This window comes from Narcine bancroftii (assembly GCF_036971445.1).
Source record: "Narcine bancroftii isolate sNarBan1 chromosome 12 unlocalized genomic scaffold, sNarBan1.hap1 SUPER_12_unloc_2, whole genome shotgun sequence".
Lineage (NCBI taxonomy): Eukaryota > Metazoa > Chordata > Chondrichthyes > Torpediniformes > Narcinidae > Narcine > Narcine bancroftii.
The window spans coordinates 4,312,596-4,324,271 of NW_027211808.1; the positions used below are offsets into that span (position 1 = coordinate 4,312,596).

Here is an 11,676-nt window from a genome sequence, read left to right on the forward strand (position 1 = left end):
ACTGTACGTGATCTCTATATGTATGTGTGTCTCTCTCCCTCTCTCTCTGTTTGACTATCTTTGCTTGAAAGACAACATGGCCCTCTTAGAACAAGACAATCTGCAGCTCCAACAAGATCTATCATCTATAATGTTTTGTAAACAAAAATCCATTAATGAAGACCCCTGAGCACTTTTCAAAGCTCTTTCAAAAGCTGTGGAGCTGATATGTCTAGCATTAGCAGAACTCCAATATTTTAAATAAGATCTGTTTTAAAGTGTTTGTATGTGATCTACTCTAACAAATCTTTCCCAGTTTATATCCCAAAAATATATCTATATATTCTGTAATGCTTTTCCCCTTCAAAGGAATTTTAACTCTTGATTAAAATTAAATTATAACTAAATTGTTTTTAAAATCACTAGAGATAAAAATACACAATTTATAAAATGAACTAATGTTGAGTATATTTTTATATACATGATCAATTTTAACATCTTGACAATCTACTATCATGCTATTTGCACCTCTGATATGATTAATTTGCAAAATATATTCTTATAATATTAAACTCCAATTTAACAATATTGTGTGCTTATTCTTCATTTTATTCAAAAACACCAGAGAATTGTGGTCAGTGAATATCAAAATTGGTTCATGAGAGGTACTGAGACATACATCAAAATTCTGCAGAGCAAATATGATAGACAACAGTTCTTTCTCTATAGTGGAATAATTTGTTTGATGAACAGTGAATTTTTTTGAAAAGTAGGCAACTGGTTGGTCAATTTCATTTTGTTTTTGCAATAAAGATGTATCAACTGCTTCCTCGCTGGCATCACCTACTAAAAAAAATGGTCTGTCAAAATCAGGTAATTGTAACACAGGGCAATGGTATAGCATCTCCTTTAAATTTTCCAAAGCTGTCTGATAAATTTAGTCCACACAAATTTCTCCCCTTTCTTAAAAAAGTTGGTTAACCTCAGGAAAATTTCAGCAAAATTTCTTGTAATATTCTGCCATTCCTAAAAGCTTTTCCACTGCTTTTTTTTTGCCATTGGGAAAAGGAAACTCAGAAATAGCATTCACATTAGCTTGAATAAGTGCAACTTCGCCATGGCCAATTACATGACCCAAATATGTTACCAGAATACAAGGAGAACTCTAATCAGAGTTTGAAGGTCTAATAATATCATTTCTTAACATATACTCCTGATCCATGATTTACTCATAAAAATGAGAAACCCTGCATGGGTAACTTTGAAATTACTCCTAGTACAATAGGTATTTCAAATAATTCTGATTTTAGCAGTATGTTGTGAAGAGATATTGACTCTACCTCACCTCTTACATGTTGAATCAAAGTTGTCTCACCTGTGTCACTTCTGATCAGGAGTTAAAACATTTTCCAACAACAGTGATTGAGCAATCCCAGTATCTCTAAGCATTTTAACTGGAACCTATGGTTCTCCCTCCTTCACTGAAACCAAGCCTTCTAACACAAAAAGTTTGAAAACATCCATGACACCTTACCAGGTTTGGAACATCTGTTCTCTTTAGATTCAACTGTCTGAATACATGGTTCTCATAAAACCTTGTTTTCTCATCTCTTTTTCAATACTAAACAATTCACAATAATATGACCAGATTTCTTACAAAAATGACATACAAATCGAGAAGTTCTATCTTTTCCAACCTTATTTTCATCATTTCTCTTAACATTCTCTCCAGACTTAATTTCAGGTTTATTAGTTTGCTCCACATTAACTTCTTAACAGGCTTATTAATCTGTTTCACATTAGCTCTCTGAAAATGTGTTTTTGTGAATTAGGGAAAATTCGTCCATTAATCCAGTCATTTTCTGTCACATCTCTATGTCTCTCTCATCTGGCTATAATTTAATCTCATTTGGAGCACACCTTTTAATTTCCTCAATTAATATCAATTTTTTCAATCTGTCAAAATCATTATTTATTCCTTTTGAGGCGCACCAATGGTCAAAACATACAGATTTTTTTCAGAAGCATTGGGCAAATCCATATAAGATTGATACCAATATTTCACCAAACTCCTAAATTTTTGTCTCTATGCATCTGAAACTAATTCTTAAGCTTTCAATACTGCTTGTTTAACAGTATCATAATTTGCCACTTGCTCTGAGGACAAACTACTGTATGTAATTGTACTTTTCCTTTCAATACAATTTGAAGCATAAGAGTCCAATTTTCTTTTGGGCATCTTGAGCTCTCAGCAACCTTTTCAAAAAGATGAAAATATGTATCTATACCTCTCTCATCAGAAGCAGAATCTAGATGACCTCTCTACTAGCCAAAAACTCCCCCAAGGAATTATAGCCTCAAATCTCTTTCCTCCCTCTATCTGTTTTCTTCTCTAATTGAAACTGTCCCTTTCAGTTTCCTCCCTCCATCTTTCAGCTACCTCCAGCTCAAATTTCCTCAATTTTTCAGCTTCCTTTTTTCAGTTTCCTCTCTCTTATATGTTAGAGATAGAGAATTTAGGTTAAAATGGCTTAAGTTAAAATGTGATGATTAATCATAAAAAGGGAAGCCAGAACGGACAGGGAGCTTACTAGCAGCCAAGGACAAAAAGTTCAGCTGGATATGTTTTTTTAAACATATCTTTTCATGGTCATAGTGAGAGACATGCAGGAGACAAAAGATTGATAAGAAGGGTGAGAAACAGAATTTAGTGTATGTAGAGTTCGCAGCGTACGTAACGAACGTGATAATTAAAAATGCAGTTGTACTTAGAATGCTTTTGCAATACTAACCAATTAAAACAGTATTAATAAGAAGGGGAAGGGCAAACAACAAGGGTATAAAAATCAATGCACTGTATGTATCGGGGCTTAACTGGTGAGAAGCCAGTTGAGTCCAACTCTGCAGACTTGTAAATAAAGCTTGTCGTGTCATCAGTTTTAAAGAGACTCATGTGTGAGAAGTTTTATTTCTGACAAATGGGGGCTCGTCCGGGATCTACACTCCAGCCGTGAGGGGAGGCGAGAAGAGGGACATCGGAGGTGGTGCACCCCGCTGAGTTCAGCGGCTCCTAGTCCCTTGCTCGTCGCTTTGGGCAGCTTGAGCGAGTGGTATCCGGACAAGGTGACACGACAAGACGGAGAGGAGAAGGGTGACGGTTCAATCCCCGGGAAGACACCGGTAAGTGACGACTTACGATTGTGGTGTGGGGATTGGGTAACAGGTGTAACGGGATACACCTGTTTGGATAAAAAAAACCTAACGTAATAGATCAGGTATAGAGCTTTTGTCGTGGCGTGAGGACCCTGTCGTGGGACTCTAGGATAGACCCCAGGGAAACCTCGGCGGTAACCGAAGGAGGGACAGCACCTCCGACGAAGTGCCGAGAAGAGAGGGGTTGACCCCAGGGAAACCTCAGCGGTAACCGAAGGAGGGACGGTACCTCCGACGAGGCGTATGAGAAGAAGGGAGTAGGGTCCAGAACGAGAGGGTCCTCAGCAACGATAAACGGATCTAGGTGGGAAAATGGGAGGATCAAAATCTAAGGGTTTGTCTGAAAATTCAGGACAATTCCTGGGAGTTCCCCTTGACAGCCGTGGGGAGAATGTTTGAAAATTGGGATAGTAAAAGATATCGAGACAAAAACAAGAAAAAGATGGTTCAATATTGTCTCCTTTGGTCGAAACAACCTATTAAAGGTTCCTCGGTCTGGTGGCCGAAATTTGGATCTGATGAGGATTGGGTTAGACAAGCATTAAACATATATGTAAATTCGAGACCAAAGGTGAATCAAGAAGAGTCAGCGTATGCATTTTGTTGGGTTCCCTGGCCAGGATCCTTAACAAAATGTTTTAAATTGAGGGTAGCGGGAGAAAAGAAATGGGAACCTCTGGACAACCTTCCCCCTCCTTATATTCCCCCGGTGCCTACTGCGCCCGAGGAAAGCTCATTACCGGAGGGGAAAGGTGATGAATCTGATTGCCCCGAAAGGGGCCGGGAAAAAAAGAATGAATTAAGGGAGTCGGACCCTAAACTTCCACCGGTAAACTGACCCTGGACAAGATCCCAGACTGGTCCAGGACCATCAAAGTTTTCAATAAGCCTAAATCCCCTGAGGGAAGTTCCTATGGGAGGACCAGGAGGGGGAACAGGATATGTGAATGTTCCCCTAACTAGTACAGAGGTGCGGGGATTTAAGAAAGAAATGAAAAAGTTATTCGAAGATCCTATAGGACTGGCCGAACAGCTCGACCAATTCCTGGGACCAAACACATATACGTGGGAAGAGATGCAGGCAATAATGGGAACATTATTCTCACCCCAGGAGAGGCAGATGATTCGACGGGCTGCACTCCTCATGTGGGAATATGAACAACCTGTGGATCCCAGACCCCATGAACAAAAATATCCCTTAAATGAACCCAGGTGGGACAAATGAACACCCGAGGGATTGGCAAGTATGAGACAATATAGAGAGTGGACAATTAAAGGGATACGGGAGGCTGTGCCAAAGGGTCACAATTTCACCAAGGCATTTGGGAACCACCAGGGGAAAGACGAGTCCCCTACTGATTTCTTGGAGAGGGTGAGAAAGAATGTCCAACAGTATGCGGGCGTGGACCCTAGTACACCAATGGGTGAACAGCTTATTCGAATTGAATTTGTTTCCAAATCATGGCAGGACATTAGAAAGAAACTAGAAAAGGAGGAGGACTGGAGCGAAAAACCCCTAAGCGACCTGTTAAAAAAGGCGCAAAAAGTATATGTGCAGAGAGAAGAAGAAGATCAAAAGAGGGCGACAAAGGTTATGGTACAGACTATCCGACAGATGAATGCCGAATCCAGAGGGGAAAGAAAACAAAACCTTCCTCTAAACAATCCAAGATATCCAAGAGAGGGAAGACCCCGGAGGTTCGTTAAGTGCTATTACTGCAATGAGAAAGGACACTTTAAGAGGGAATGCCCCCGATACAAGAGAGAATTGCGTGCCCTCGAACTTATGGAAGAAGATTAGGGGGGTCAGGGGTTCCAAATGTTGGGGACCAAGTAAAAGAGGGAACCCCTGGTAAAACTAAAAATTGGTCCCAAGGGAGAAGAGGTGGTGTTTATGGTGGACACAGGAGCGGAACGAAGTAGTGTAATAACTGTGCCAATCGGGACTGAACCTGTAAAAAGTAATTTAAAAATTTCTGGGATAGAAGGGGCTTCCAGAATGGTATCAATAATTCCCCAAGTAACAGTGAAACTGGAAGAAAGAGAAGGGGTACAAGACCTCTTGTTGTTACCGTCGGCTGGATTTAACCTCCTAGGAAGGGACTTACAGGCTCTCCTAGGTTTGGGTGCTCTCCCTGTGGACGGAGAAGTGCGAGTCCACCTCTGTGCTCTAAAGGAAGAGGATGAACGGCAGATTGATGAGAGAGTCTGGTATAAGGAGGGAAATCGAGGAGGTCTGGACATCCCACCTTTACATGTCACATTAATCCCAGGTCATCAGCCGGTAAGGAAACGTCAGTATCCTATTTCTTTGGAAGGGAGAAAAGGGCTACAGCCGGTAATTGAGACTCTAATACGAGACGGACTATTAGAAGAATGCATGTCACCTTATAACACCCCTATACTCCCAGTGAAAAAGTCAGATGGATCCTATCGCCTAGTTCAGGATCTAAGAAGTTTGAATGCTATTGTTCAGACCCGCCACCCAGTGGTGCCTAATCCCTATACTATTATGAGTCGGATTCCCCCAGACCATGAGTGGTTTAGTGTTATCGACTTGAAGGATGCCTTCTGGACGTGTCCATTAGAAGAGGAAAGTAGAGATATGTTCGCGTTTGAATGGGAAAATCCATGGACAGGTAGACAGAGACAGCTTCGGTGGACTGTATTGCCCCAAGGGTTCACTGAATCTCTGAACCTGTTTGGACAAATGCTAGAACAAATCCTGGCGGACTATCCACAATCTGATGATTCCCAACTAATGCAGTATGTGGACGATTTACTATTATCAGGACCCAAGGAACAAGAAATGAGGGGAGATACAATTAGACTCTTGAATTATCTGGGGAAAAAGGGTCTACGGGTGTCCAGGAACAAGTTACAGTTCGTTGAGAGAACTGTGGTATATCTGGGACACCAGATAAGTAAAGGACAGAAACGGATTACCCCTGAACGGATTGCGGGAATCATTAGAATGCCGTTACCCCGTAATATGAAGGAAATAAGACAATTCCTGGGACTCTTAGGTTAATGTAAGTTATGGATAGAGGACTACTCAGCGTCGGTGAAGTTTATGTATGAAAAGCTGACAAATGAAAATGAATATCCATTGAAATGGACCCAGGAGGAGGAGGGATGGTTTGAGGACTTGAAGCATCGCCTGACACGAGCCCCGGTACTCACTCTGCCCTCTTTAAAACAGCCCTTCCAGCTATTTGTCACTCATAACCAAGGAACAGCTGTGGGAGTTTTAACACAGGAAAAAGGCGGTCAGCGACACCCAGTGGCTTTCCTTTCCAAAATGATGGACCCAGTGTCTCGCGGATGGCCGACGTGTATCCAAGGAGTAGCGGCTGCTGCTCTGTTGGTAGAGGAAGCACGTAAACTTACTTTTGGAGGAAAGATGACTGTGTACACCTCCCATTCTGTGAGTGTTTTATTAACACAAACTGCCCATCGATGGCTGACTGATTCTCGCATATTAAAGTATGAAACCATTTTAATGGTCGGAGAAGATCTACAGTTTGCAAAGATTAATAGCTGCAACCCAGCTCAGTTTTTATACGGCAGTGAAACAGAGAGAGAGGTGGAGCACGACTGTGTCGAGTTGACGGATCTTCAGACCAAGACCCGAAAAGACCTTTGCGATACTCCTCTGGGAGAAAGATATGAATTCTACATTGACGGCTCCGCCAGATGTGTTGACGGAATGAGAAGAAGTGGGTATGCTATAATAGAAGGAAATACTTGGAAAGTAGTAGAATCCACGAGACTACCCGGAAGCTGGTCAGCACAGTCCTGTGAACTATATGCCTTGCAGAGAGCCCTCAGAATACTGGCAGAGAAAACTGGAACGATTTACACTGATTCCAAATACGCATATGGGGTAGTGCATACCTTTGGTAAGATCTGGAAGGAGCGTGGTCTAATTACATCAAGAGGAAAGGAATTGGCACACGAACAGAAGATTACTCTGACTTTAGAAGCCTTGACATTACCCCAGGAAATATCAGTGGTCTACATACCAGACCATCAGAGGGGAGATACCCCGACAGCAATTGGAAACAGACTGGCTGATGAAGAAGCCAAAAGGACAGCCATGCAACAAGAAGTCCGTTTGCTGACCTTAATCCCCATAAGACAAGGCATAAAGAAGGCTCCCATTTTCACTGCTAAGGAAGAAAAGGACATGGCTCAGCTGGGCGCAAGCCAGCTGCCTGATGGAACATGGAAGACACCAGATGGAAGAATGGTTCTAAATAAAGAAATAACTCGCAATATTTAAAATACCTGCATCATCAGAGCCACTGGGGCACCCAAGCCTTATGTGACACAGTGCTTCGAGAATATGTGTGTAAGGGAATCTACACCTTGGCCCAACAGGAGGTGCAGAACTGTCACCTATGCACAAAAATTAATAAGAAGATAATGAGGACAGGGACCATGGGAGGTCAACCATTAGCCATACGCCCTTTTCAAAGTATCCAGATCGACTTCACAGAGTTACCTCAAGTCCAAAGATGGAAGTATCTGTTGGTGGTAATAGATCACTTTACCCGATGGGTGGAAGCCTTCCCAACAGTAAATGCTACAGCCTCTACAGTAGCTCGCCTCCTCCTAGAGCAGATAATCCCCAGATATGGTATAATGGATTCTATAGACTCAAACAGGGGTCCACATTTTTGTTCAAAAATCCAGCAATTGATTTGTAATGCATTACAGGTCTCTTGGAAATTGCATACCCCTTGGCATCCACAAAGCTCAGGGAGGGTTGAACGTATGAATGGAACCCTAAAAATGCAATTGACAAAATTAATGGTGGAAACTAAAATGCCTTGGATAAAGTGTCTGCCCCTGGCTTTATTAAGAATTCGTACTGCCCCACGAAAAGATGTAGGGTTGTCCCCTTATGAAATGATGTTTGGGCTTCCCTTCTGGAGTACAGTTGAGGGGTGTCCCACCTTGGGGGAAGGGGATATATTTGTTAGGAACTATTTACAGGCACTGTCACGCTCTCTTACAGATTTACAAAAGAGAGGACTATTGGCACAAACACCGCCTCTAGACTTTTCTTTACACAAAGTGGAACCAGGAGACTGGATTCTCATCAAGACCTGGAAAACTGAAAAACTCCAGCCTCAGTGGGAAGGTCCATACCAAGTTCTCTTAACTACAGAGGCTGCAGCACGAACAAGAGAGAAGGGGTGGACACACGCATCCAGATTTAAGGGACCTGTAGAGGCGCCTCAGGACCCTGATACGAACTCAGATTGGACTTGTGTTCCTGGAGAAAAACCTCTTACCTTGCGATTTCGCAGAAAGACTTGATTCACAATGTTATTGTTATGTTCTTTGATTTTTCTTAGTTTGCCTATGTCTTTATCAGGTGTGAAATGTAAGAAATGCAGAGACACAGTGGTCCTGTTTCAGGACCGCACTTGGGGAAGAAAGGAGGGTAATTTTATTTCCCATACCTCAGTTCCTGAGAAATGCTGGGCAGAAAATACCACCCAACATCCATATACCCCTTGTGTGGAAAAAGAAGGAAATAATATGGGTCATTATATACAGATTCCTAATACCACTCCTTTCCCTCTTAACGGTTGGAAGGGTGACTCAGGCCCACCATGCCCTGATGGACTCTGGTTTTGCATACACCAGTGTACTGTTCCAATAAGAAATACCACTCCACACTCAAAAGTGCCTGCCCCTTTAAGACAGCCGGACTTAGTTCGAGTCCATCCAAATAACCATGAAAGTTTCGGTCACGCAGTTGGGGGAGATAACCTTTTTGTTGATCTTGCAACTAGAATTGCAGGAACTTTTAATGTAACCAATTGTTGGGTCTGCGGGGGTCCACGGATGTCAGAGCAATGGCCTTGGTGGGGGGAGTCCCTCAATTCATTGACCATGATTTCCCGAATTTGGACAACTAACCGAACGAGATCAAGAGAAACTTGGTCTCTCTCTAACGTCCCCTCTGGTTTTTATTGTCTCTCACGAACCGGCAAATACCTAGTAGGAAAAAGTCCCTGCAAGGCTGTATGGATTCGCATTTTGCCTGGTAATTTCATTTGGTTTCCTAAACCCATGACTTGGTTCTTATCCACTGTTTTTAAAACTAATTGCCTACCCCTGTCTAATAGCAGTATTCAGCTTTGGAATTGTACCAGTTCCACCATCACAGGACCATACCAATCAAACCCCACTCTTAAAAGAGTTTGGGAACGGGGATATAGAGTATCCCCAAATGGATTATTCTGGGTATGTGGTAATAAAGCTTATACTCGTCTCCCCTTACAGTGGAGTGGAACTTGTTACCTAGGAATAATCCGCCCAGAATTTTTCCTCCTACCCCACGATCACGGTCATAAATTAGGAGTGAAGATTTTTGATACATTACACCGTCAGCCCCACTCTAGCACGGTACATTTGGGACAATGGGGAGATGATTGGCCTCCAGAACACATAATTCAATATTATGGTCCCGCTACATGGGCTCAAGATGGATCCTGGGGTTATCGTACTCCTATTTATATGTTAAATCGCATTATTCACTTGCAAGCAGTCCTTGAAATTGTTACAAATCAAACAGCTCTAGCCCTGCAATTACTTGCATCCCAGCAAGGTCAAATGCGCTCTGCTATATATCAGAACCGTCTGGCCCTAGACTATCTCCTAGCTACAGAAGGAGGTGTATGTGGAAAGCTTAATTTGACTAACTGCTGCTTACAGATTGATGATAATGGCCAAGCCATTCGAAAAATCACTGATAATATTCGTATTTTGTCCCATGTACCGGTTCAAACCTGGCATCCTTTTGCACAATTAAATTGGATGGACAAATGGTTTGGGGGAACCTGGTGGCGTACCTTCTTGTGGGTCATCGGAGGTATTTTATTCCTCCTACTTATTTTGCCCTGTATTATTCCCTGTCTACGCAGCCTGGTGATTTCCATGGTCCAACAGGCTATGCAACCAGGGGGACTGGGAGACCCCGTTAGAATTTTACTTCAGCACGAGATTAATGTATCATGAAACGTTTCTCTTCCCCAGGTTAAAATCCCCATTCATATCTATATATATTACACACATTTTAAAGAGAGAAAGGGGTGGATTGTTATATAGAGAATTTAGGTTAAAATGACTTAAGTTAAAATGTGATGATTAATCATAAAAAGGGAAGCCAGAACGGACAGGGAGCTTACTAGCAGCCAAGGACAAAAGGTTCAGCTGGATATGTTTTTTTTAAACCTATCTTTTCATGGTCATAGTGAGAGACATGCAGGAGACAAAAGATTGATAAGAAGGGTGAGAAACAGAATTTAGTGTATGTAGAGTTCACAGCGTACGTAACGAACGTGATAATTAATAATGCAGTTATACTTAGAATGCTTTTGTAATACTAACCAATTAAAACAGTATTAATAAGAAGGGGAAGGGCAAATAATAAGGGTATAAAAATCAATGCACTGTATGTATCGGGGCTTAACTGGTGAGAAACCAGTTGAGTCCAACTCTGCAGACTTGTAAATAAAGCTTGTCGTGTCATCAGTTTTAAAGAGACTCATGTGTGAGAAGTTTTATTTCTGACATTATATATATATCCTGTTTTTCAGCCTCTTCTCTTTGTTTATCACCCTCTATTTTTCTTTCTTCTATGACCCTCAATTCCTCCAATTCCAGTTGCAACTTAATTGATCTATCCTCTGAAAACTTTCCATCTTTTTCAAAAAATTTTCCCTCACCAATATAATATTTCACTATAATCCTCTATATTTGTATTTTCCTCATCCATAATTAACTTCAGTCAGTTTTAAAGCCTTAGAAATAACTATCACTTTGTGGCACTTGCAGGAGCTGCTCATTAATAAAATCACTGGTACCACACCACAGGTCGTTAACGACTGTTTTTTTTTCAAATTCACCATGTCCCTATAAGGGCAGCAGGAGCTCAGTCACCTGGTACATTGTGACATCATAATCACTGCCCAGCGTCCTCACTGGAAAGAATGCTGGAGTCAGAGAGAAACCTCTGATGATGCAATTTCCCCATGGCTGCCCTGACATGTGGCGGTACAAGTGGGACTGGTTCGCCATGAGGATGTGCACCGCCACAAGTTCCTCTTTTCTCTTGCTCTGCAGGTAATGTTTGTGACAAAAATGTATCAACCTCCATTGCTGCTGTTTTTACACACACATCTTCAAATTAGCTTGAAAAAAACCAATTAACTAATAAATCATAAAATCTCCAATTTTCAATCCAAAAGAATGAACTGCTTTAAATGTTAAGAACCCAGAGGACCCCAAAACTGAGCAGCAATATTCACCAAGACAAATGGTTACTTAAACAAAAGTTGCTTTTAATTATCTTAAATCATGAAAACGGAATCACACTTCAATTAACTTAACTAAACTAACTTAACACCCTTCTAATTCTAAGTGCACGTGTGTATCATGTGTGTGTAAATTTAGAAAAGTTCT

General features: G+C 41.6%; 1 long non-coding RNA gene across 1 annotated transcript; it reads left to right on the forward strand.

The window, feature by feature from the left end:
* Positions 1-2,483: 2,483 nt before the first annotated feature.
* Positions 2,484-10,758, forward strand: LOC138750172 (uncharacterized). The gene is made up of 2 exons (XR_011349129.1): positions 2,484-3,159; positions 8,216-10,758. It is a non-coding gene; the product is annotated as an uncharacterized lncRNA (long non-coding RNA).
* The last annotated feature ends 918 nt before the right edge of the window (positions 10,759-11,676 follow it).